This window comes from Mus musculus, chromosome 13 (genome assembly GCF_000001635.26).
Source record: "Mus musculus strain C57BL/6J chromosome 13, GRCm38.p6 C57BL/6J".
NCBI lineage: Eukaryota > Metazoa > Chordata > Mammalia > Rodentia > Muridae > Mus > Mus musculus.
The window spans coordinates 90,297,594-90,322,738 of NC_000079.6; positions in this window are offsets into that span (position 1 = coordinate 90,297,594).

Consider the following 25,145-nt stretch of genomic DNA (forward strand, 5'->3'; position numbering starts at 1 on the left):
CAAGCAAACACCAGGCTTTTAATATAGAAGAAAAACAAGAAGGCTAGGCGAATACATTCGTCAAGGCACATTGGTTCTTAACACAAAACAAAGAAAATGTATACATAAAAAGATGGTGGGAGCCAGGCCTTGTTTACAACTGAGAATAGGAATAACCCTGATTAATTCTTTGAGAACATGTAGACATATAATATTTGATCATATTCATCTCTCATTTTCCCCCTCCTATTCTCCTGCTAGGTTCAGCCTTCACTTGCCTACCCAACTTCATCTGCATCTCTTTTTTATAATGCAGTGAGGATAATTTGTCCTAGTTATATATGCATAGGTGTAGAACCATCAACTGAGTATTTATTGGTCAACCTGACAGGGGCTGTACTTCTAAAGAAAACTAATTTCTATCCCTTAGTAGCTAACAAATATTGATAGCTCTTCAGGTAGGGGTGGGAACTCTTGACCCTTGCCTTCTCAGTGCTGGAATATTGACTGGATTGATCTTCTGAAGGCCGTTTTCAGTCAGTCACAGCTACTTGAGTTGCTGTTAACAATTTGGGAACATCACAGCAGAGTCATCATATGTTAGCAGGTAAATTGGGGCTCCCTTATGGTTCTGTTAGTCTCATTAATAAAAGAATTTAAGAATGACTGAAAAGGAAACTTGGGGACAATTTTATTGGCATTAAAAAGGAAAAAACCCTGGGTTGGACAAACTACAAATCTTGGCAGGTATTCCCAGGAGGAGAATGGAGAAATGAAATCGGGAAAAGCCATACCTTGAATAAGCCAGCATGTAGGTCAGTCATGTGGTAGACAAAAAGCGAAACAGTAAGGAGGGAAGCTTTAGGGAAAGACTAAGAAAGCACTACAGTACCAAATAAAGAATCGTAGCATCTGACCAACATCCAAACTAAGAAGACAGAAGAGAAGAAAAAGTAACAGTTATGCATTTCTTTTAATGTTCCCTGAGTCTTAGAGAGGTACTGGTGGTGTCCTGTTTATGGCTGAAAACTTCACAGACATTCTCTGTGCTTTGAATGATTGTGAGAGCTTTTGTACTAACTGCCATTCATTGTATAAAAAAGTTTCTCTGATGAAGACTGAAAGGTGAACTAACCTGTAGGCACAGATATCTATCTATCATCTGTTTGTCTGTCTGTCTGTCTATCTATCTACATATCTATATTTAAATATCTACATATCTATATATCTATATGCCTGTATGTCTATATATGTCTATATGCCTATATCATTTATATTGTCTGTATTATCTACATATCTATATCATTTATATATCTATACATCATCTCTCTATATATACATATATATGAGAGATGATAATATAATCATTTAGCAAAAGAGCAGTATAGACTAACCCTTATGACCTAGGAGCTCCAAGCCATGGATCCTCCACCAGATTTACAGTACCAAGCCTGAGACTCCTAAATTCTACTCAGAAAGCATTTGCTGATTTCCATCTTATTCATGCCACTATTATGCCCATGGATATTCTTGCAAGCTCAGTCATTACTGAAGCTTGAGGCTTCTCAGTGGAGTAGGATTGTGAATGATTTTCCACCCCCAGCAGTCCACACTGCGCACTCTGGTACTATGAAAAGCAGCTTGCAGGGAAGGAATAATGCTTGTAGTTTATTCCAATCTTTACTGTTCCCTAGCCAAAGGGTGTATGTCTACAGCAATAGCGTCTGACTGCTGTTAAGATAAAACCTTCATGTGGTTTGACCTTGCTCTTCTCTGATGTCTAGTGATGATTTTGAATGGTTTTCTATGTATAAGTTGGCCACTTGTACTTTGTTTTTAGAAAATGTTTGCTTCAATATCTAATCTATTGATTGGAATGTTGATATTTTGGGATTCAGGGTTTGTTGTGTTGTTCTTTGTGTATTCTCAAATATTAATACGCTGTCAGGTAAAAGCTACTAAAGATTCTTCTCATTTCATAAACTGTCTCTTCACTTATTTAACTTGTTTCTTTTGCTATGCAGAAGCTTTCTAATTCCTTGAGGTCCCATTTGTCAATTGAGACTGTTTTCCATAAAGTTGGAGTTTATGTAGTCTTTGCCTGTGCCTGTTTTGAAGTATTTCCCTCACACCTTCTCTAAGAGTTCCAGTGTTTTAGATCTTGCATCAATATCATTGATATTTCTGAAACAAATATTTATGTTAATAAATAGGTATCTAGTTTCACTTTTTTTGCATTTGAATATCCTTTTTTTTTTCCTGATGGCATTTCCTAAAGAGTCACAATTTGCACAAGAGGTTGTTCTTTCTCCAGTGTATGTTTTTGAAAAATGTTCAGATAACTGTACCTGGGTAGACTTATATGTGGGTCCCACTCTGACCGACATGTTGGTTTTTCTGCCAGTATAAGCATTCCTTATGTAGCGATAGTGAGGTTAAAGAAGAGCCTTAGATTATGGGACTATGGAAAATGGAGTTACTCTCTGAAAACTAAACTAAGAAATATATCACGGCCTGCAGTAAGAGCTACAGTAAGTCAGCATGAGAAACACGCCTGTATGGAGATGAGTAAGAGGCAGCCCTTACTTGCTTGAGGTTATTCAGATATCAAAGCAATGAGATGTCAATTCACCAGTCAGTAATAGAGAATACACAAACAGAGTAAAGGAAACAAATTCTATATGTGCCTATTAGGAATTATCCATCAGAGATTGCACTTTAGGCTTCTGCCAATATGTATTTGTAGAGAAGTATAACCCCAATTATCATAATGCTATTATCTGTAAACATTTGAATTATGTAATTTATTTCTCTGTTCCCCAGTTCCATTCCTACTTAACAACCTTTTGACTATTATTTGGTTTTCCCTATAACAAGGCAATGGTTGACTGCCTGGATCATTATTGGTTTTCCTTGACAATTAACAGTTGCATTAGAGACCAGATCCTCCCGGAACTTAGTCCTAACAACTTAGCCTTTATTGGTTCTCTGAGTCTGATAAGATGCGGTGCCTGGATGTGCCAGGAAGTGGGCAGGAAGGAGATTCATTGGAGCAGTGGCTTTTTCAGCTCTCAGCACTTTTCCCTGGCAATGCTTTGGCTGTTGCACAAGCTTCTTTAGACAGATCCCCTCCCCTCTTGGCTTCTAATTTTTCCCATGATCTGCCGATCCAACTAGTTAACAAAGTTAGAAAATCTCTTCTTTTCTATTGCACTTCTTATGCTATTTAGAGGATTTGTGAGTTCACCCAGGCTTCCAGACTAACAGTTCCCATGCACTCATGTGGGAGCTGACTGCATGTGAATGACCACAGCATCTCCTTTATCAGAACTCATGGAGTCGTGATCAGAAGTCTGTTCAATAACTTCCCTGGATAACTCTGATATGCAGGCATGTTTCAAGACCATTATCTAGACAGTAGCTTTAGTTCTTTGCTACAAACTTAAGCAGTCTTACATATCATTGCTCAGGCTTTTGCCTAGGTGAAGAGTGAGCAAGGTTGTTCATACATGAATTAATTACATGGCAAAGGCTTGGAACTGTGACTCTCTAGGAGTGGTACCACCCTAGCAACAAGAAAAGGACCTGGGAACTCACTAGAAATGTAGGTTCTAAGATCCTAGTCACCTCACCCATCACCATCTAAAGTGAAAACCGTGGAGAAGGGACCAGGACCAGTGACCTATAGCCTAATAATCCTTTAGATGACTCAGGTCTGATCTGTTGGATTATGTGGTTTTCCTAGTGTCCTATTCTATCCTCTGTTTTACCTTGTCACCTCTCTGTCAGGCTTAAGTTATACCAGTGGAAAAGGCGACTCTAGGTTGCTTCTGATTCCTAGACATAAGGTGTCTGGTTTTGCTTCTGCTTCTCTTTTGGTTGATAAAATTCCCCAAGAACAGGAGCCTTGTGCTCCTATGCACCTTTTACCATGCTTTGTTCACACAGTTAGGAAGTCATCATGTATTTACAGTTAGTGATTGCATTTATCATTAATGTTTCCTGCAAGATCTATCATATACTCTTTACTCAGTTTGGACAATAGTATACCTATAACTGTGTTTGCTTAACTTAAAAGACAGTGTATAACTCAGCAGGGTCTGTGCACTATCATTTACTGAAATTCCCAGTTAGCTCAATGTCAAGGCCATGAGGATGAGGAAGGTATCATGAAGGAGTTCTAAGGCAATGGACGTTGTAGTTCTGGAGGTGGATGCTGGTTATAGACATTGTGGGTTTGAGAATGAGAATGCCAATTATTTTTTCCCTTTTTCTACCTGTATGTTTTATACAATAAAAAGTTATATAAAGTCTTCTCCAGCTTTTAATATAACCATTTTATGTATGTGTGCTGTGTATGCATGTACGTATGTATATATTTTATTTCAGCTCTGATAACATCCCAGGGACGGGACCTTTGTTACATATATGTTTATATGATTGAGTATGATGGTGTTTTAAATGCCCCAAAATTGCCATTTAAGAGAAATTTTTAACAGGCAAATATTAATAAAATCAATAAGGATGTTGATATTTATCATGAACCATCTAAAGGAAATCATCAAATTGCTTTTTACATTTTTTTTGCCTTTTACATTTTTATATCGATCATTTTCTTTTTTTATAGTCTATCTGTTAAAAAGGAAAGCTGATCAATGTTGTAAGACAGAGTCAAAATATTTAATGGTTTGTTTAGAAGGGTGACAGAGGTCTTATCAAGTGGCTCAGGGGGTAAAGGCACTTTAGGCCAAGTCTAATGTAATCTCTTAAGTCCCAAGTGGTAGAAGATGATATCCACTTGCTTAATACTGTTCTCTGATGTCCTCATGTGTGTGGTGACATGCACAGGTAAGTGTGTGTATGCATCTGTGTGTGTGTGTGTGCGCGCGCGCGCACACACACACACACACACACACACACACACACACACACACACACAAATACATTTAGCATGTTTTTAAGAGTAGTACACTCCTAGTGTCCTCATCAGTGCCAGGTTTCATGGTAACAGCCATGAAAGTGACAGAAAAAGCATTTGAGAACTATTTACTAATTACAACAAAAGTGTCTCTCATGATATAGATGCTATTGAAACCTGCAGAACGTCAGTCTTGGAGAAGAACTGAATCAAACAGAATGTCCTGCAGTGTAGGTACAATTCCAATGTTGGCAGAGGAGGCAAAAATTTACCAAGGAAGAATCCCAATAAAAGTCCTTTGCTTTGCAATTAGACCTCTTAACCCATAGCATGCAACTTGCTGAGAAGTCACAGATTTTATTTACTTATTTCTGCAGGCCTCTTGATTGTTCTGTAAACTCCATTGTCTCTGCACTCCTAGGACAGTTGCATAATCAACTGTTAATCAGAGAGCCTGGAGGGATTCTTCTGGTAACTGTGGAAATAACCTTGTTCACTGAGAGTGTAAGAAAACAAAAGAGGGAGGGAGAAAGAAAGAAAGAGAGAGGGGGAGGGGGAGGGATAGGGGGAGAGGGAGAGGGAGAGGGATAGGGGGAGAGGGAGAGGGAGAGGGAGAGGGAGAGGGAGAGGGAGAGGGAGAGGGAGAGGGAGAGGGAGAGGGAGAGGGAGAGGGAGAGGGAGAGGGAGAGGGAGAGGGAGAGGGAGAGCGAGAGAGCCCAGAAGCAGTAGAAAACACTCAGGGCAAGTCCTGTCCTCAGTCCTCAAGTCAGACTAATCAGTGTTATACATTTGGTACTACTGTGGCATACAGTTTTAATAGCAGAAGGGTAGATCCTTCACTCAAACGTATAACATTTTCCAAAAAAATTAAATTAAATTAATTTTTTATTTCATTCAACATATCTGAAATAGAGTGTTAATGTATTTTTATTAGCTACATTTTCTTTCTTCTATCTATCTATCTATCTATCTATCTATCTATCTATCTATCTATCTATCTATCTATCTCTCTAAGATGATGCTGTATTGCTTAGACTGGCCTTCAGCCCACAATGATCCTGCCTCAGCATTCTTTTTTTTTTAAAGATTTATTTATTATTATGTGTAAGTACACTGTAGCTGATTTCAGACACACCAGAAGAGGGCATCAGATCTCATTATGGATGGTTGTGAGCCACCCTGTGGTTGTTGGATTTGAACTCAGGTTCTTTGGAAGAGCAGTCTGTCAGTGCTCTAACCCGCTGAGCCATCTCTTCAGCCTACTGCCTCAGCATTCTTGATGCAATGAAAAGAACCAGCCTTTGGATGAAGTTGACATTGAAACCAACAGAGAAGAAAGAAAGACAGTGGGATGTGGAACTCTTGATAAGCTTAAGTTGTACCTGACTCTTAACTTTCTATTTATGAGACAATGTTCATCTAAAATCTTAAGCTGGTTAAAGCTACTTTTATCCCAAAGAATCTCAGTTATAATGAACACACAAACTCATGCATGGTATAGCCAGTCTCTAATGGCAGAAGACTTAACTTACATGAAATTTGAAGGGGGAGACATAGGGAAAGCACTTGAATTCTTTACATGAAGTAAAAATATTTTAATTCATGCAATTGTCCTGTCATATATATATATATGTGTGTGTGTGTGTGTGTGTGTGTGTGTTATAGGCTTGGACATATGTTCACTTTGTGTTCCCATCAGGCATTTAATTAGTGAAAGTAAGCAAAATATAAAGAAAAACAAACTCCATGACCAATTTACAAGAACTCCTAAGAAGTATGTGGGCTACATGTCATGAAGTGAAGGGAAAATATCCAATAAAATGAAAACCAGCAATCTCAGGCACCTGTAGAAACGTGGTTCTATTTTAACTTTCCCTGTTAGATCTAATTTGAAAGCATATTCCACTTACAATTAGTAAACACTTAAGAAGTGAGTTATTAAATCATGTAGGCTATCCTGATGAGACTCCAGGATTGGGAGGACAATGTGCCTTTTAATGACACTTTATCTCTCCTTTGTCCTCCTTTACTGACACACTTACAGGCCTCAGGGTGGTTTTGTCTGAGGAGGATACCAATTAGCAAGTTTGTCTTCTCAAAGAACAAAGATAGCCTGGAGGAAGTAGGGGAAGGGGTGGGGGACAATGTCCCCTCAAAAGGAACATCTTTGAACTTTGACAATCTTTACTGCTAATCTTTGGAAGTCAGCAAAGAATCTAGGCATGCCCCTAGCATTTCTTTATCCCTATTGTTCAGTCAAAAAGTACACATTCTCTCTTATTACAAAAGTGGCAGTAAAGGTACTCAATGTATGGTCCTTTCTTCACTCCCAAATTTTGCCTTAGGTCACATGTGATCCCAGAGAGACAGACTTCTGAGGACGCTGTTTCTGTTCTTAATGGGCATTTCCAGAATGGTGTAACCACTGATTGTTGGTAAAGTACACCTGTTTGCATTTTAGTACCATGGGAAGACAGAAAGAGGACGTGAAGTTTACTCACAATCTAAGTCACAATTTTCTCTTTTGGTTTTGTTTGTTCGTTTGCTTATTTTAAAATTCAAAGTATCTTATTCAACTAATTTTGAGCACTTGGAGAATCCTAGACTAAAAATTTACAACTCTCTCATGAATAAGACAGTGGAACTGCCCAGTGTGGTGGTGGCAGCCTGGAGAGGCAGGTGGTTAAATAAAGGCCACGAAGAACATTGAGCAAGTGAGGGGTTAACTCCCAGAAAGTTCTAGGGAGCCTCTGAGCTAGAAACTTTCTGCCTCCCACATGGAATAGATTCCATTGTTTTTAGCAAGAATCTGTGTGTTCTATACTTACAGAATATCCAACATTAAGCTATCTTTCACATTTGATGACTTCATAGTGACTGGTAGAGAGGATTAGAGGAACTTTTATTTTGCTTAGGTATTTGTGAAAGTCATGATTTCTTATAAAAACTATTCATAAAGGAGCACAAACCCTAGTCTTACAGCCTAAACTCTGGAATCAGCTTGTATTTAAAACCCAAACTCTATGTTGTTAAATGTTGCATCTCAATTTTTTTTGGGGGGGAGGACTCAGATATATTCATGCATCTATGAATGTATATTTAGGTTAATTAGATGAATTAAAGAAATCAATGTGACTAGTAGTATGTGAGATCTGGCACTGGTAACATTATGTCTGAATACCATGAATTTCCTGTTACATGGTATGTAGGTTTGAAAACTAGAAATTTTTACTCACACTGTTCTTGAAGGTCCTTAGGAGGGTATATAAGACCCATAGCTTACCTCTGTGACTACCACTTGTGAAAATTTCCCCTACAGCAGTGAAAGAGACTAACATTTCCCTGGCAGAGCCTAAGGCAGCAAGGTCTGTCAAAACCACTTGCCTTGTGGTAAGAGACCCTCAGAAAGGAGACTGGGAGATTTGCCTAGAGAAAAGGGGACAGGAGCCTTCTTTAGCTCAAGGTGAATTGGTGAGATTTCATGCAAGAATTAGGACCTAATTTAAATGATGGTTGCGTTCTTCTTTGTTCAGCAACTCTTCTGTCTGTATTTTTTGTTGAGAGAAGATCATTGAATTCACAAAATTAAATATTAAGTGAACATCTTGAGGAACAACTCTTAATTATTATTTGGGGGAAGAGAAGTGAAACCAAGTAAAATTTATTAAGTCAAATGGTCCTTCATTTCTGGGGTAAGTATAATTCTTTATTACTCCCTGAATCATTTTGAATGATAGCAATAGTAAAATGTTTCTGTATTTCCCCAAATACTACCAGATTAGGTCAGTCTCATTACCTCTCAGAGCTGACACTGTGATCCCAAAGTGCCATCGTAGCTTATTCTGATTATGAAAGTGTCATGATCTGTCCTTCAGCCTCCATCCTACTTCCAACTTGCCTACTCATCATTACATTATGTTTTGTCAGTTCTTTTAGTTTTTACTCATATGTATTGGATGCTAGCTGTCTTGTCCATACATACTTGAGATGGTTATCTTGCTGGTTAGCTGATTCTTTTTTCATTCCACAGTGTTGCCTTTTGCCTCTATGGATCTCTACTACTCTAAAACTCACTGTCTTAATCTATTTGGGCTCATTCGGTAAAAGACCATAAATTGAGTATTTAAACAAACAAACAGAAATTTCTTATAATTCTGAAGGTCAAGTCTGAGATCACAGTGCTAACAGGTTTGCTGTTGGGTGATAGTCCATTTTCCTCACGAATACTGCATTCTAGCTGTGTCCTCTCATCTTGAACACTCCAGGCCTTCCTTTTGTTTTGTTTTGTTTTGTTTTATGAGAATTTTGGTGTCATTCTTGAGGCTCTCTCGTGGACTAATCACATGCAAACATTTCTACCTCTAAATGCTGCCACATTGGAAATAGTTTTCAAAATGTGAATTTGAAGGATATAGGCATTAAGAATATAGCATATACTTATCTGATATTGCTGTTTTTCAACTTAGAATGAGACTACATCTCAATAAACCATAAGTTAAAAATAACAAAGTGAAAAATATGCACATCATACCAAATCTACTGAGGATCGTTGTTTGGTCTATCATTTGTTAGGTATATCAGAAAATATTCACATTACTCTACATTTGGGTAAAACCATCAGTTGCAAAGATTGTTTTATTATTATCTTACTTAATGTAATGTAAGTTGTAGAATGCATATGAGTAAAGGATGGAGCATCACAGTTTACACTGGACTGCTGGTTATTTCATGATTACATAACTGACTGAAAAGTGAATCATTGAATCTTCTTGGTATTACCCAAGAGTGTTATTTTACAACAGACAATCATATATACATACATACATAGACACAGACACAGACACACACACACACACACACACACAGACACACGCACACACACACACACACATATGCACACACACAAATCAAAATTCACAACATGATTTATAAGAATATATACTATTTTTTATACCACCATGTCAAAAAATACCCATGGAAGGAGTTAAAGAGACAAAGTGTGAAGCAGAGACTGAAAGAATTACCATCCAGAGACTGCCCCACCTGGGGATCCATCCCATAATTAACCACCAAAACCAGACACTATTGTGGATGCCAATAAGAGCTTGCTGATGGAAACTGAGATAGCTGTCTCCTGAGAGGCTCTGCCAGTGCCTGACAAATACAGAAGTGGATGCTCACAGCCATCCATTGGATGGAGCACAGGCTCCCCAATGAAGGAGCTAGAGAAAGGACCCAGGGAGCTGAAGGGCTGGCAGCCCCACAGGAGGAACAACAATATGAGCTAACTAGTATCTGCAGAGCTCCCTGAGACTAAACCACCAACCAAAGAAAACACATGGTGGGACTCATGGCTTTAGCTGCATATGTAGCAGAGTATGGCTTAGTTGGTCATCAATGGGAGGAGAGGCCCTAGGTCCTGTGAAGGTTCTATGCCCTAGTATAGGGGACTGCCAGGGGCAGGAAGCAGGAGTGGGCAGATTGGTGAGCGGGGTGTGTGTGTGGAGGTGGTGGTGGAGAGGGGGTTTTCAGAGGGGAAGCTAGGAAAGGGGATAACATTTGAAATGTAAATAAAGAAAATACCTAATAAAAAATAAAGAAAGTGCAGTATCAAAAATTGTGGACTCTCTGTTGTGGACTCATTGTCACTTATCTTTTTAGCATGACCATCTACTTTTAACTTTTCTGTGTTTTTGTGTCTAGAATATGCTTCATATTCAGAGCTCATATTTAAGTTATTTAAAACTGAATCATAATATCCTCAAAGTATTTATTACTTCCTTTAAATCATTTAAACCTAATGTAATTACTGATATTTCATAACAGCACTTTATTACTTGTTTCCTGTCACACTTTTAAGTTACATAATCCCTAGGAGGTTCTTTTTTAAATCACTATTTCTTTGCTAAGATTTTTCTATTCTTTTGTAATTCAAAACAAATTGGCTTTTTGTAACTGTTTATTGATTCATTTTTATATTGGTTGCTTTAAAACTCTTGTCAGATAGTTCCAACATTGATTCATCTTGGAACTATTAATTCCCCTTTTTTCATGTAAATTCTCCTGTCTTATGGAAATTAGTTCTTGCTATGGTGGGTTATTTTTTAATATGTTCTGAATATTTGCTATTATGTTAGGGTAAGACTCAGCTCCATTTAATGTTCTCAGCATGTAGTCAGTCTGTGTAGGGGCCACGTCCAGGTCCTGGTCCACTTCCAGCCAGTTTCAGTAGAGATCAGGTTTGCAAAGCCTTTGCTCTAGCTTGTTTTTATCTTGTGCCACAGGGGCTTCCACTGGAATTCAGTTGTGACTTGAAGCCAAAGTCACATGGGCTCTTCTGCCTAGTTTCTCTAAGCAAGAAATAAACTTGCAAGGTGGAGCTGAAGATACATTCTAGTTCTCCGCTTACATTGATGGCCTATCCACTAGAACATGGGACGGAGCGTACTCCTTGGGATGGGCCTGTCTTCTGCAGCAGCATCTTCCTTTGGATGTCTCTGGATGGCAGAGGCAAGTAAAGAGTTTCAATGGTGCAACTAATTATCGTGACACATCTCTCTTGCTGCTTTCCCTGGGTCTCAGGAGTCTGTGGGTGAAGGATGGGTTTCTTAGGCTTGATGAGGAAGAAGAACAGCTTACATGTTACCAACGGTGTTCCTATTTTAAGCTTCTGGACCAACTATTCCCTCTTTTGGAAACCTTTTCCAAATCTATAACTTGATAAATCCTCTGGCCTTCTTTATTTCTTTGCTCAAATATCATCTCCTAAGTGGAATGCCTCCTACTTGATTGCTACCACATAGGAATGAGATAAAAAGATAAAGCCCGATTGCTTGGCTTACCATGGTAAGGAAGAGTTACGTCATCCAATGACAATGAAGAGCAGATCATTCTGCTATGTTGCGTATCTCTTCGGAGGCCTGAGTTTTCAGGATTACAGAATATAAGAAGCATGACTTTCATCTGTAGACATAAGATCATTCCAGTGAGACTGACTGTTTGTTGATTGGCAAGTGATCTGTGAAGGGTGGCTTTCAGAATCCATTCCTTCATGACTGACTAATTTGAGATGACAGAAACTGGTGCCAATTGGTTGGTTTACAAAAAGTGTTCATTGAAGTGAGTTAGCTTGATTCATTGAAAGTTTTTTGTTCTCAGACCCACACCAGAGACTAACCAATATTTTCTCAGCAATATAAAACACTATTTCTCAGTCTTAACTTTCAATTCTCCTTTAAACTATTATAACCCCCTATTGTAACTATTACCCTTGAATGCAATACATATTTACTTAGTGTGCTTAAAATTTACTGTATGTCTTCAGATGTTAGAATACAAATGTCATGAGGCAGGTTTATTATTTACTTGCTTGTGTCCTGAATTTCAAGAAATTTGCTTGCTTACAGTGAGTACATAACAAATATGTAAGAAATGACTATTTAAACATTGTATATTTCAAGTAGGAACAGAGTAAGCCAGATATATTCACTTCTATACATTTTTCTTCCTTGATCGTGTGTCCTGCCAGTTAATGTGCCTTTACTCTGCTGTATTAGTATTGCATGACCATATTTGGTTCAATATTTTTAACTTTCATGGCAATATGCTTTTTTAAATCTGGATATGTCCTTTAAGAGTATACAGCTTCACTGATTTTATAATACCATGGCAAAATGCAGGACATCACTTACCCTTGATCTTATTGAAAGAATTCCAGCTAATGGCAAATGGGAGAAATCATTGTCAGTTTCTTAGCATAAGCTATACTCTCAGTAACAAACAAGAAACCTTTGGTACTGCTGATAAAATACAAATGCAGGTACTTGGCAGGAATCATTTGGGTTAGAGTGTGTCTGCCATGAATTTGGCTGTTATAAAATGTAGCTGTTGACTCAGTGTTAAACCAAGGAATTTCTTCAGCTTTTGTTGTGTAATCAACTTTTTAAAATGTTTTTTGTTGTCTTTGCTAAAATCAAAAGAATTCTTAAAGAAAGGAAAAGAAAGAAAGAAAATGAAAAGATGTGGAATAAATAGCATTCTAGGGAAAAAGGAGGTTAAAAACCTTAATGAAACCCCAGAGCTACAACTAAAGTTCCATTTATCTCTCTCCAGCCACACAGTCATGTGACACTTTGTTTAATCACTGGTTTATATAAGTCTTCCCCCTCCAGCCTGGAGGCTTCACAAGACCAAGGATCCTGTCCAATTCCTTTATGCTCTTTCCAGAGCACTGGCAATGTGCTCACACAGGAAAGGGCTTGATACATCATTAATGTGTACACTGGTTTTGTGAATGAATGAATGAACCCAAGAAAGTCTGGCTGTCTTTAGAATATTCCCTTAGCAGGGGAGTTCTCTACTTTTATTTTTTCCTAATGGTATTATCTCTACACTAAGAATTCCTTCTATTCCTTTTCAGCCCAAAGCTGAAAGTCTTAAAAACCACTTATGGCAAATTTTCTTTCTTTTTCTTTTTCTTTTTTTTTTCTAGATTTAAAAAAAAATTAGGTATTTTCTTCATTTACATTTCAAATGCTATCCCAAGAGTCTCCCATATTCTCCCCCACCCACTCCCCTACCCACCCTCTCCCACTTCTTGGCCGTGGCATTCCCCTGTACTGAGACATATAAAGTTTGCAAGACCAAGGGGCCTCTTTTCCCAATGATGGCCGATTAGGCCATCTTCTGATACCTATGCAGCTAGACACATGAGCTCTGGAGGTACTGGTTAGTTCATATTGTTGTTCTACCTATAGGGTTGCAGACCCCTTCAGCTCCTTGGGTACTTTCTCTAGCTCCTCCATTGGGGGCCCTGTGTTCCATCCAATAGCTGACTGTGAGCATCCCCTTCTGTGTTTGCCATGCACTGGCATAGCCTCACAAGAGGCAGCTATACCAGGGTCCTTTCAGTAAAATCTTGCTGGTGTATGCAATAGTTTCTGCGTTTGGTGGCTGATTATGGGATGGATCCCCAGGTGGGGAAGTTTCTGGATGGTCCATCCTTTCATCTCAGCTCCAAACTTTGTCTCTGTAACTCCTTCCATGGGTGTTTTGTTCCAAATTCTAAGAAGGGGCGAAGTGACCACACTTTGGTCTTCGTTCTTCTTGAGTTTCATGTATTTTGCAAATTATATCTTGGGTATTCTAAGTTTCTGAACTAATATCCACTTATCAGTGAGTGCATATCATGTGAGTTCTTTTGTGATTAGGTTACCTCACTCAGGATGATACCCTCCAGATTCATCCATTTGCCTAGGAATTTCATAAATTCATTGTTGTTAATAGCTGAGTAGTACTCCTTTGTGTACAACCACTCTGGAAATCAGTTTGGCATTTTCTCAGAAAATTGGACATAGTACTACGTGAGGACCCAGCAATACCACTCCTGGGCATATACCCAGAAGATGCTCCAACATGTAATAAGGACACATGCTCCACTATGTTCATAGCAGCCTTATTTATAATAGCCAGAAGCTGGATAGAACCCAGATGTCCCTCAAAAGAGGAATGGATACAGAAATTATTTTACATTTACACAATGGAGTACTACTGAGCTATTAAGAAAAGTGGCTTTGTGAAACTCTTAGGCAAATTGATTGAAATAGAAAATATCATCCTGAGTGAGGTAACCCAGTCACAAAAGAACACACATGGTATTCACTCACTGATAAATGCCCATGGGAGGAGTTACAGTGACAAAATATGGAGCAGAGACTGAAGAAAAGGTCATCCAGAGACTGCCATGCTTGGGGATCCATCCCATATACAGACACTAAACCCAGTCACTATTACAGATGTCAACAAGTGGTTGCTGACAGGTCCCTGATATAGCGGTCTCCTGAGAGTCTCTACAACTGTCTGACAAATACAGAGGTGGATGCTCTCAGCCAACCTTTGGACTGAGCACAGTTTTCCCAGTGGAGGAACTAGAAAAAGAATCCAAGGAGCTGAAGGGATTTGCAGACCCATAAGAGAAACAATATCAACCAACCAGTACACCAGAGCTCCCAGGACTAAACCACCAACCAGAGTACACATGGAGGGACCCATGGCTCCAGCTGCGTATGTAGCTGAGGATGGCCTTGTTGGTCATCAATGGGAGGAGAGACCCTTGGTCCTATGAGAGCTCTATGCCCCAGTGTAGGGGAATGCCAGGGCCCAGAAGCAGGAGTGGGTGAGTTGGTGAGCATGTGAAATGGGGAGGGGATAATGGGTTTTTGCAGGGGAAACTAGGAAAGTGGATAGCATTTAAAATGTAAATAAAGAAAATATCTAATGAAAAAACATATATTTTTTTAAAAAGTCACACAATCAAAGCCATAATATAAAAAGCAAAACACCTATGTATGGAGGAAGCTCAAAGTAAAAATGCAAGTTAAAAAAAAACAACCAAAACAAAACAACCAAACAAAATCAAAACCAGAAACAAAAAACACAAAAACTCTTCAAAAATAATACTGACTTTCTTTTATGTTGTATCCCTACTGTTCAGGATGGGGCCTGCCCTTAAAGGTGATTTGTATACTCAGTGAGACTCCATTGGAGAAAACTATTTTTTCTTTTATGAATGGTTATTAATTGGTGATAGCTTCTAGGTTAGGGATTGTGGCTTGTGTTGGGACCCTATCTGGTATAGACCTGTGCAGGCCTGTCTGTGCATGCTATCACGGTCTCTGTGAATTCATTTGTGCACCAGTCCTATTGTGTGTAGAAGGCATTGTTCCATTGGTATCTTCCATCGCTACTGCCTCTTAAGTCTTTCTGTTTACCCTTCTGCAGAGTTCCTTGAGCCCCAAAAGAAGAGATTTGTTGGCGGCATCCCACTTAGAAATGAATGTTCCAAATCTCGTGAGAGATTTGCTTATTTATGAATCTCTGTATCTGTTCCCATCTACTGTGAGTATTAGATGGTATATAATTGTACCATATTTTCAAAACACCATCATCTATGAATAAGTAAGATGTTTTCACCTCAGTGGCATTTGAGAAACTGCTTCATAGCAAGTTTAATTAACCAGCACAGTATCTATTTGTTGCCAATAATAATTTCGAGATACTGGATGGACACGAATTCTCTGCACCCCAGAGGATTTTATATATTAAATACAAGCATAAGTCGTAATCTACTGAAGAGGTACATTTAGGAGAAAGACTATGTGGGAAGTACAATTAAAATGTTTGTTAACCGATTAATTAACAGATAATTTTACACATAGGTATTCACGTGTTTAATTAATAATGTTCAGGCTCACTATTTGTGTTGAGTCTTCAGGGAAATTCAAGCAGAAGACATCTGTACTTGGCTCACACCATCCGTTAAGTGTGAAAGAAGTAAAATGTGCTGAATTTATTATGTAATTGGATCATTATAACTCTTTTCTAATGAAAAGTAAGGTCTATGGGAAATGAAAGTATTTCTAGTCAGAATATATTTGGGGAACTTATTATTTGTAATATTACTAATGAACATGTCCCAAACTATCCTGAAACAGAGCCAACAAAGGAAACTTGGGGCCTCTTAGCCTGATGAAAGAGTCAAAATTAAATAAATTGAAAGGAAACATCCAATAACTTCCCAGTTTTCCAAAACTTATTTTGTTGTTTGAAAATGTTATGCAATGTACTGTAAAAGCAATTCTCTGGGGTTCTTTCCCCTCCCCACCTTTTACCCAAATGATATATTTAGGCCTGCTCCAATCCATTTTAGCCCCTGAGTAAATGACATAGAGAACTGGTATTTTTATTAACAAGCTGCAAGCACTAATAGCTGGGCAGATTCTGAACTATTTTAACCCGACTGGGCTGCTACCACCCAGTCAAAGGGTCCTTTACCTGTATCTGAGTCTTGCCTTGGCTCAGTATGGTCCATGTGTCTCCTCCTGGCTGCTCTCTCCTGATCTCATGCTGAATCCTCTTGGTTTCTCCACATGGTTTCTCCCAACTTTCTTCTCATGGCTTTTCTCTACTCTCATCTTTCTGGGTACCTCTGATTGGGACTAGAAGTCCTGCTCTGTTCTCTTCTACCAAGCCTATTGACTGAACAGCTCTTTAGTAGATCAGAGGAGATGAAAAATAATTTTACATAAAATTGAGAGTGGAGATGCTTCACCATGGCAGCATCCATATTGCCCCCAGATATCTGGGCATAGAAATCGGAATACATACTACAGAAAACATCCCCTAACAATGAATTTTTAAATCATAACTAACCTCTCTATTTCCTAAACACTACCACTTCTGTAGCCCTAAACTTCATGTTCTTATTATTTTTCCTTTATAATTACTAGAGTTTAATTTGTGCTGGCTGTATACTCCTAGGCGTTGGGCCATCTACTGGAGCATAGTCAAACTACCAGAGGGTATACACTTAAATAAAACTCATTTAAGAAGCCATCAATAGTCAACAGTGCAGTACTCCAGTTAGGAATGGAGACTTGTGAACTCATTCTTCCTCTATGTTGGAATGAGGAATGGCTTGATCTTGTGGAGGTCTTTTACAGGCAACCACAAGCTCCTGTGAGTTCAGGAATCCAGTGGGTTGTCATACTCAGAAGACACTGTTTCATTACAGTGCTTCTCAATCTCTGCCTCTTAAAGTCTTTCTGTTCCCTCTTCTGGAAAGTCCCTAAGCCTTGGGAGTGGGATAGAGAGGCTGAGCACTTAAACGATATTTGTTATTTGCATTTTGACCAATTGTGAGTTTTTAGTTAATTACCATCAGCTGCCCCCAAAATATTTCTCTGATGGTGTATAAGAGTTGCACTGATCTATGAGTAGATAGATATGAATTTATGTAACAGGTTGATACTGTGCCCATTTACTAAAACGATCATGTTAGGCTCACTCCTGAGGCCAGTGAATGCCTCAACCATGGGGTTTTGGCCATAATTACAGTACCAAGTATGTGTTTCCTCCTATGGAGTGGGCCTCAAATCCGATAATGAATCAGTTGATTACACCCTAGACATTTTACCCATGGACTTATCTTCCCATGCCTGTCATTTTGTTCACAGGAAGGTACAACTGTTGATAATTCCACCAAGTTCTCAGAAACCTACCTAGTACCTTGTAGGGTCATAAGCAGGTCAGCAAGAAAGCAGCTTTCTGGTCAGTGTCAAGCTGATTTCTTTATATCTTATGACCAGGGTGTGTATGTCACGACAACAGCAATATGGTCCTATTATCAAGTTTCGGGCGATTGAGAGCAAAAGCAATAGGGTATATTGCTTTGGTGGTCTCTGGGATACTAGTGATCAAAAACTCAAGGGAAGATATCCCACACCTGCACTGTGCTGGCCAGTTTTCAATAAGCTCTCACAATCGAGATCATTTCTCTGTGAAGGAACTGAGTGATCCAAATGAAAGATTTGAGACTTTTCTTTTTAAACTGTCTCCCTGGGCAATGTGGTTAGCACAAAGGTCTTGCCAATTTCGATGGATTGGCTGCAAATGAATCAGAAACATGTGGACTATATGCATTCATATGTCAAAATAAGAGACCAGTGCTCAGAAGGTATAGTTAATGCCAATGTTTAAATGTTTCAAAAATCGAATGTGTGTGGTGTTTTCATAAAACAAAACATTTCTAGTCTGTCAGCATTCTAATTTAAATGCACTTATATAATGCTTATTTAGTTTTAAAGCTAAATTAAAAGGAAGGATCATTTTGCAAATAATAGGAGGCTTGATGTAGAACAGATATTAAATGCATGGTATCATATGAACTCTAGCAAAGAAAATTCATTTTGACAGTTTACAATATTAGATTGATTACAAAAGTTCTGGAACATAGCCAACGTCCTTGAAAAGCATAGGAAATAATTTCAAAGGAAGGGGAGAATGGAGCTACATTTCCCCTCTGTATCGAAAAATATTATAGTATGACAACAGATCAGAGTATCTGGAGAGTTGCCATGTATCCCATGGAAGACAAAATAGCATGCAATACATGTAATTCAAAGAAACACCCCAACAGCTAATCTTGTATTTTCGATGTCAAACAATTGGAGCTACCTGAGAAATACTAATTCAAAGGAATTTCTCAGGTTTGTCCTTTCCTGTTGTGTGGAAATAAACAGTGAAGTGATTATTGAAACATTTAGTCCATTAGTACATCCTGTCTTTTTTCTACCTAGCCTGCCATAGGAGGTAAGAAGCAAAACAACACGGGGTAGCTTCTGTGACTCATGTGGATGCTATGACCCTAAAAACAGGAAGACAATCCACTGTAGAGAAATACATTTGTTTAGTCCTGTTTTAGTGACTAAAGAGCACTTTTATCATAGCTGTCTCAAATTTTAGAATTGGTGTACAACTTAGAATATGGGAACTACCATTGCACAGTTAAAGTTAGCACTCATGCTCATGGACAAGGGCAGATCTTGGTCACAGACTGACTTCACGTTGCATGTTCTGCAGGGAACTTCAGTGGCCTAGTGCTCTGTGATGACCATCATCAGATGCTGCAGTATCCATCAGTCACTAACGAGACCATGGCTAGCCACACATCTATTGTTCCTGCCATGCCATGCCATGATCAGCACTACTCTTTTTTATTTGCAATAACATCTCTTGCATCCTGGGGATACCATCCTTCTCATTCTTCTGGGGATACATTCCTACACTCTCAATAGCTTTGGGACACCACATGTAGTATAAATTCTATATGACTGCTTTGTCTTATATTTATATATCCATGGTAAAATTTAATTTATAAGTTAGGCATAGTAAGAAATTCACAAGTACTTAAAATAGAAAAATTTAACCCAAATACTGTGATAAAAGTTATGTAGATGTTGATTTCTTCCAATAAAATGCCTTATATTTTGGCTCACCATTATTGTTGTGATATGAAATGATACAGGAAATAAATTGTTTTTATTATATCCAAATTGTCAGCCTCACTCCTCTCAAACTTGGAGATATTATTAAGTAAAGTAAGGGTTACTGGAATGCATCACTACAAATAGAAACAGATGACCTGATGAACAAGATGCTTTTAAACTGAGTAATGGGCAGACAGTGAGCACATACATTTGACAAAAGCATAATTGGTGTCTTAGGCACGATAGAGCCTTAGAGATGACACATGGCACCTAGAACGGCATGGTCTTTTACAAATTTAAATTGCTTATTTCTAATACTCTATATTTAAAGCATTCAGAACAAGTGTGTATGGTGATGGGAAACTATAGAAGGTGAAACTAGAGGTGTGTGGTTAAGCAATGTAGTAATTTCCATAACAGGCTTATCGTCAATGCTTGGAGAGCATACTCATATCTAACTTCTTTTTTCTCTTTATTAGATATTTTCTTCATTTGCATTTCAAATGTTATCCCGAAAGTCCCCTATATCCTACCCTGGCCCTGATCCCAAACCCACCCACTCCTGCTTCCTGGCCCTGGCATTCCCCTGTACAGGGGCATATAATCTTCATAATACCAAGGGCCTCTCCTCCCATTGATGGATGACTAGGTCATCCTCTGCTACATATGCAACTAGAGACACAGCTCTGGGGAGGGGGGGGGGAAATGGAAATACTGGTTAGTTCATATTGTTGTTCCTCCTATAGGGTTGCAAACCCCTCTAGCTTCTTGGGTACTTTCTCTAGCTCCTTCATTAGTGGGGCCCTGTGTTCCATCCAATTGATGACTGTGAGCATCCACTTCTGTATTTGCCAGGCATTGGCATAGCCTCACAAGAGATAGCTATATCAGGGTCCTGTCAGCGAAACCTTTCTGGCACATGCAATAGTGTCTGGGTTTGGTAGTTGTATATGGGATGGATTCCCAGGTAGGGCAGTCTCTGGATGGTCCTTCCTTCCATCTCAGCTCCGAACTTTGTCTCTGTAACTCCTTCCATGGGTATTTTGTTCCCCATTTAAGAACTATCCACACTTTGGTCTTCCTTCTTCTTAATTTTCATCTAAGGTCTTATATTTACTTTATCTACCTACCCACTTCAGTGTATGTCCTGAAAAAACACTATTACATGTTCCAGCCTGCACTTTGGGTTATCTAACAGATTTTATGATTAGGATGCAGCTGGTTCCCTAAATGTTTCTTCACATAGCAGTGCTAAGAGGAGGTGGAACCTATTAGAAATGAGATGTGGTGTTAGGTCATTGAGGATGCTAGGATGCTACTCTCAAAGGGAAGCACTGCTGATCTCATGGAGTAAGTGAGTTCCTGGGATAATGAACTGTTATAAGAGAGTAAGACTGGCTCTGCCTTGCTCCCTCTGTCTTTCTGTTTCACTGTGCAATGGCTCTTGCATATGCTCTAACCATAAGGCCTTCTGTCATCAAGTCCTCAACTTAGGCTAATTTGGTGAAACTTACCCTGAGTCATGGACTTTCAACCTCCTAATCTGTGAGATACATAACATTATTTTCTTTATAAAGTGCCCCTTCTGAAGTGTATATTTTTAACAACTGAATATGGCTTAATGCAATATCCTATCCTATGTTCTTACATAGTTTGTTAATATTGTCTATTGCCTTCATCCTGAATCAAATGATAAATCCTTCTCATGCTGTAAAGTGTTCTACTGATGGTCACGATATCTTTTAAGAACTTAGCAGAAATTCAGGTAATACTGTCATTGCCAGTTTGCTATGAAGACTTTAACGGTAGAATATCTTGTATGATGATTCAACCTTAATGGAAAGCTTTTTTTTCCCTTCAAATTTAGAAACTTATTTAAGCTTACTGGATAATCTGCCATAAACTTTACTTTAGAAAGTTTTTGAAATAGCTTTTAAGTGTTCTCCTAGGTAAATATCACAAACTAAAAATAGGCTCATATCACCTTATATATAAACTGATTAGTAGGTGCCTTCATGCCATATATATTTTCTTCTTTCCTTTAGTTACCCTTAATCAGAGAAGATCATAAAATGAGCTAGAACATATCACCATAGGAGCAAAAGGACATCCCTGAAATGTATTATGAGAGATTAAAAAAAACATATTTAGAAGTGATTTCAAATTCACAGGAAAGATGCATATGACAAGGCATGCCCCATGTTCTTAGTCTCTGGTTATTTGTTTCTTGCCCTAGTTTATTGTTTTATCATATAAATGTCTTTATCTCAATAAATTGAAAAAGTTATATATTCAAAATATTTAAGAATACATTGTGACAGGCTATATTATTGACTCCTTCACTTGTAAATATTTCAGTATATCTAAGGACTGAGACTTTATCTTATATAATCACAGTTCATCTGTCCTATAATTAGAATTTCATTTTTTTCTATGATTCACCAATATTCTTTAAAGAATACAGTTAAGTATGACATATTGTATTTGGTTTCTATGTCAGGTTTATTCCTTTTCTAGTTTAGAGATGATCAACTATTCATTGTTTTTTATTACATTCCTACCTTTGAAATAGAATGCTCCTACTTTTTTTTTCCATTTTTTATTAGGTATTTAGCTCATTTACATTTCCAATGCTATACTAAAAGTCCCCCATACCCACCCACCCCAACTCCCCTACCCACCCACTCCCCCTTTTTGGCCCTGGCGTTCCCCTGTACTGGGGCATACAAAGTTTACGTGTCCAATGGGCTTCTCTTTCCAGTGATGGCCGATTAGGCCATCTTTTGTTACATATGCAGCTAGAGTCAAGAGATCCGGGGTACTGGTTAGTTCATAATGTTGTTCCACCTATAGGGTTGCAGATCCCTTTAGCTCCTTGGGTTCTTTCTCTAGCTCCTCCATTGGGAGCCCTGTGATCCATCCATTAGCTGACTGTGAGCATCCACTTCTGTGTTTGCTAGGCCCCGGCATAGTCTCACAAGAGACAGCTACATCTGGGTCCTTTCAATAAAATCTTGCTAGGGTATGCAATGGTGTCAGCGTTTGGATGCTGATTATGGGGTGGATCCCTGGATATGGCAGTCTCTACATGGTCCATCCTTTCATCTCAGCTCCAGACTTTGTCTCTGTAACTCCTTCCATGGGTGTTTTGTTCCCAATTCTAAGGAGGGGCATAGTGTCGACACTTCAGTCTTCATTCTTCTTGAGTTTCATGTGTTTAGCAAATTGTACCTTATATCTTGGGAATCCTAGGTTTGGGGCTAATATCCACTTATCAGTGAGTACATATTGTGTGAGTTCCTTTGTGAATGTGTTACCTCACTCAGGATGATGCCCTCCAGGTCCATCCATTTGGCTAGGAATTTCATAAATTCATTCTTTTTAATAGCTGAGTAGTACTCCATTGTGTAGATGTACCACATTTTCTGTATCCATTCCTCTGTTGAGGGGCATCTGGGTTCTTTCCAGCTTCTGGCTATTATAAATAAGGCTGCTATGAACATAGTGGAGCATGTGTCCTTCATACCAGTTGGGGCATCTTCTGGATAAATGCCCAGGAGAGGTATTGCTGGATCCTCCGGTAGTACTATGTCCAATTTTCTGAGGAACCGCCAGACTGATTTCCAGAGTGGTTGTACAAGCCTGCAATCCCACCAACAATGGAGGAGTGTTCCTCTTTCTCCACATCCTCGCCAGCATCTGCTGTCACCTGAATTTTTGATCTTAGCCATTCTGACTGGTGTGAGGTGGAATCTCAGGGTTGTTTTGATTTGCATTTCCCTGATGATTAAGGATGTTGAACATTTTTTCAGGTGCTTCTCTGCCATTCGGTATTCCTCAGGTGAGAATTCTTTGTTCAGTTCTGAGCCCCATTTTTTAATGGGGTTGTTCGATTTTCTGAAGTCCACCTTCTTGAGTTCTTTATATATGTTGGATATTAGCCCCCTATCTGATTTAGGATAGGTAAAGATCCTTTCCCAATCTGTTGGTGGTCTTTTTGTCTTGTTGACGGTGTCTTTTGCCTTGCAGAAACTTTGGAGTTTCATTAGGTCCCATTTGTCAATTCTCGATCTTACAGCACATGCCATTGCTGTTCTGTTCAGGAATTTTTCCCCTGTGCCCATATCTTCAAGGCTTTTCCCCACTTTCTCCTCTATAAGTTTCAGTGTCTCTGGTTTTATGTGAAGTTCTTTGATCCACTTAGATTTGACCTTAGTACAAGGAGATAAGTATGGATCGATTCGCATTCTTCTACATGATAACAACCAGTTGTGCCAGCACCAATTGTTGAAAATGCTGTCTTTCTTCCACTGGATGGTTTTAGCTCCCTTGTCGAAGATCAAGTGACCATAGGTGTGTGGGTTCATTTCTGGGTCTTCAATTCTATTCCATTGGTCTACTTGTCTGTTTCTATACCAGTACCATGCAGTTTTTATCACAATTGCTCTGTAGTAAAGCTTTAGGTCAGGCATGGTGATTCCACCAGAGGTTCTTTTATCCTTGAGAAGACTTTTTGCTATCCTAGGTTTTTTGTTATTCCAGATGAGTTTGCAAATTGCTCCTTCTAATTCGTTGAAGAATTGAGTTGGAATTTTGATGGGGATTGCATTGAATCTGTAGATTGCTTTTGGCAAGATAGCCATTTTTACAATGTTGATCCTGCCAATCCATGAGCATGGGAGATCTTTCCATCTTCTGAGATCTTCTTTAATTTCTTTCTTCAGAGATTTGAAGTTTTTATCATACAGATCTTTCACCTGCTTAGTTAGAGTTACGCCAAGATATTTTATACTATTTGTGACTATTGAGAAGGGTGTTGTTTCCCTAATTTCTTTCTCAGCCTGTTTATTCTTTGTATAGAGAAAGGCCATTGACTTGTTTGAGTTTATTTTATATCCAGCTACTTCACCGAAGCTGCTTATCAGGTTTAGGAGTTCTCTGGTAGAATTTTTAGGGTCACTTATATATACTATCATATCATCTGCAAAAAGTGATATTTTGACTTCCTCTTTTCCAATTTGTATCCCCTTGATCTTCTTTTGTTGTCGAATTGCTCTGGCTAATACTTCAAGTACTATGTTGAAAAGATAGGGAGAAAGTGGGCAGCCTTGTCTAGTCCCTGATTTTAGTGGGATTGCTTCCAGCTTCTCTCCATTTACTTTGATGTTGGCTACTGGTTTGCTGTAGATTGCTTTTATCATGTTTAGGTATGAATGCTCCTACTTTTAAAAAGGAAGTATTTATAACTTATCTTTTATGTTTTCCTAGAATTATATTCAGTTTATATATGCATTGTTGAAAGACTACCTCAGTGACATTTGTGCCCTGTTCCCTTATTGAATGAAGAGATACCTAGTGTTTATTATTCTCGTATGGTTTACTTTTATTGTCAAACTTAATAGAATATAGAATCCACAAAGATA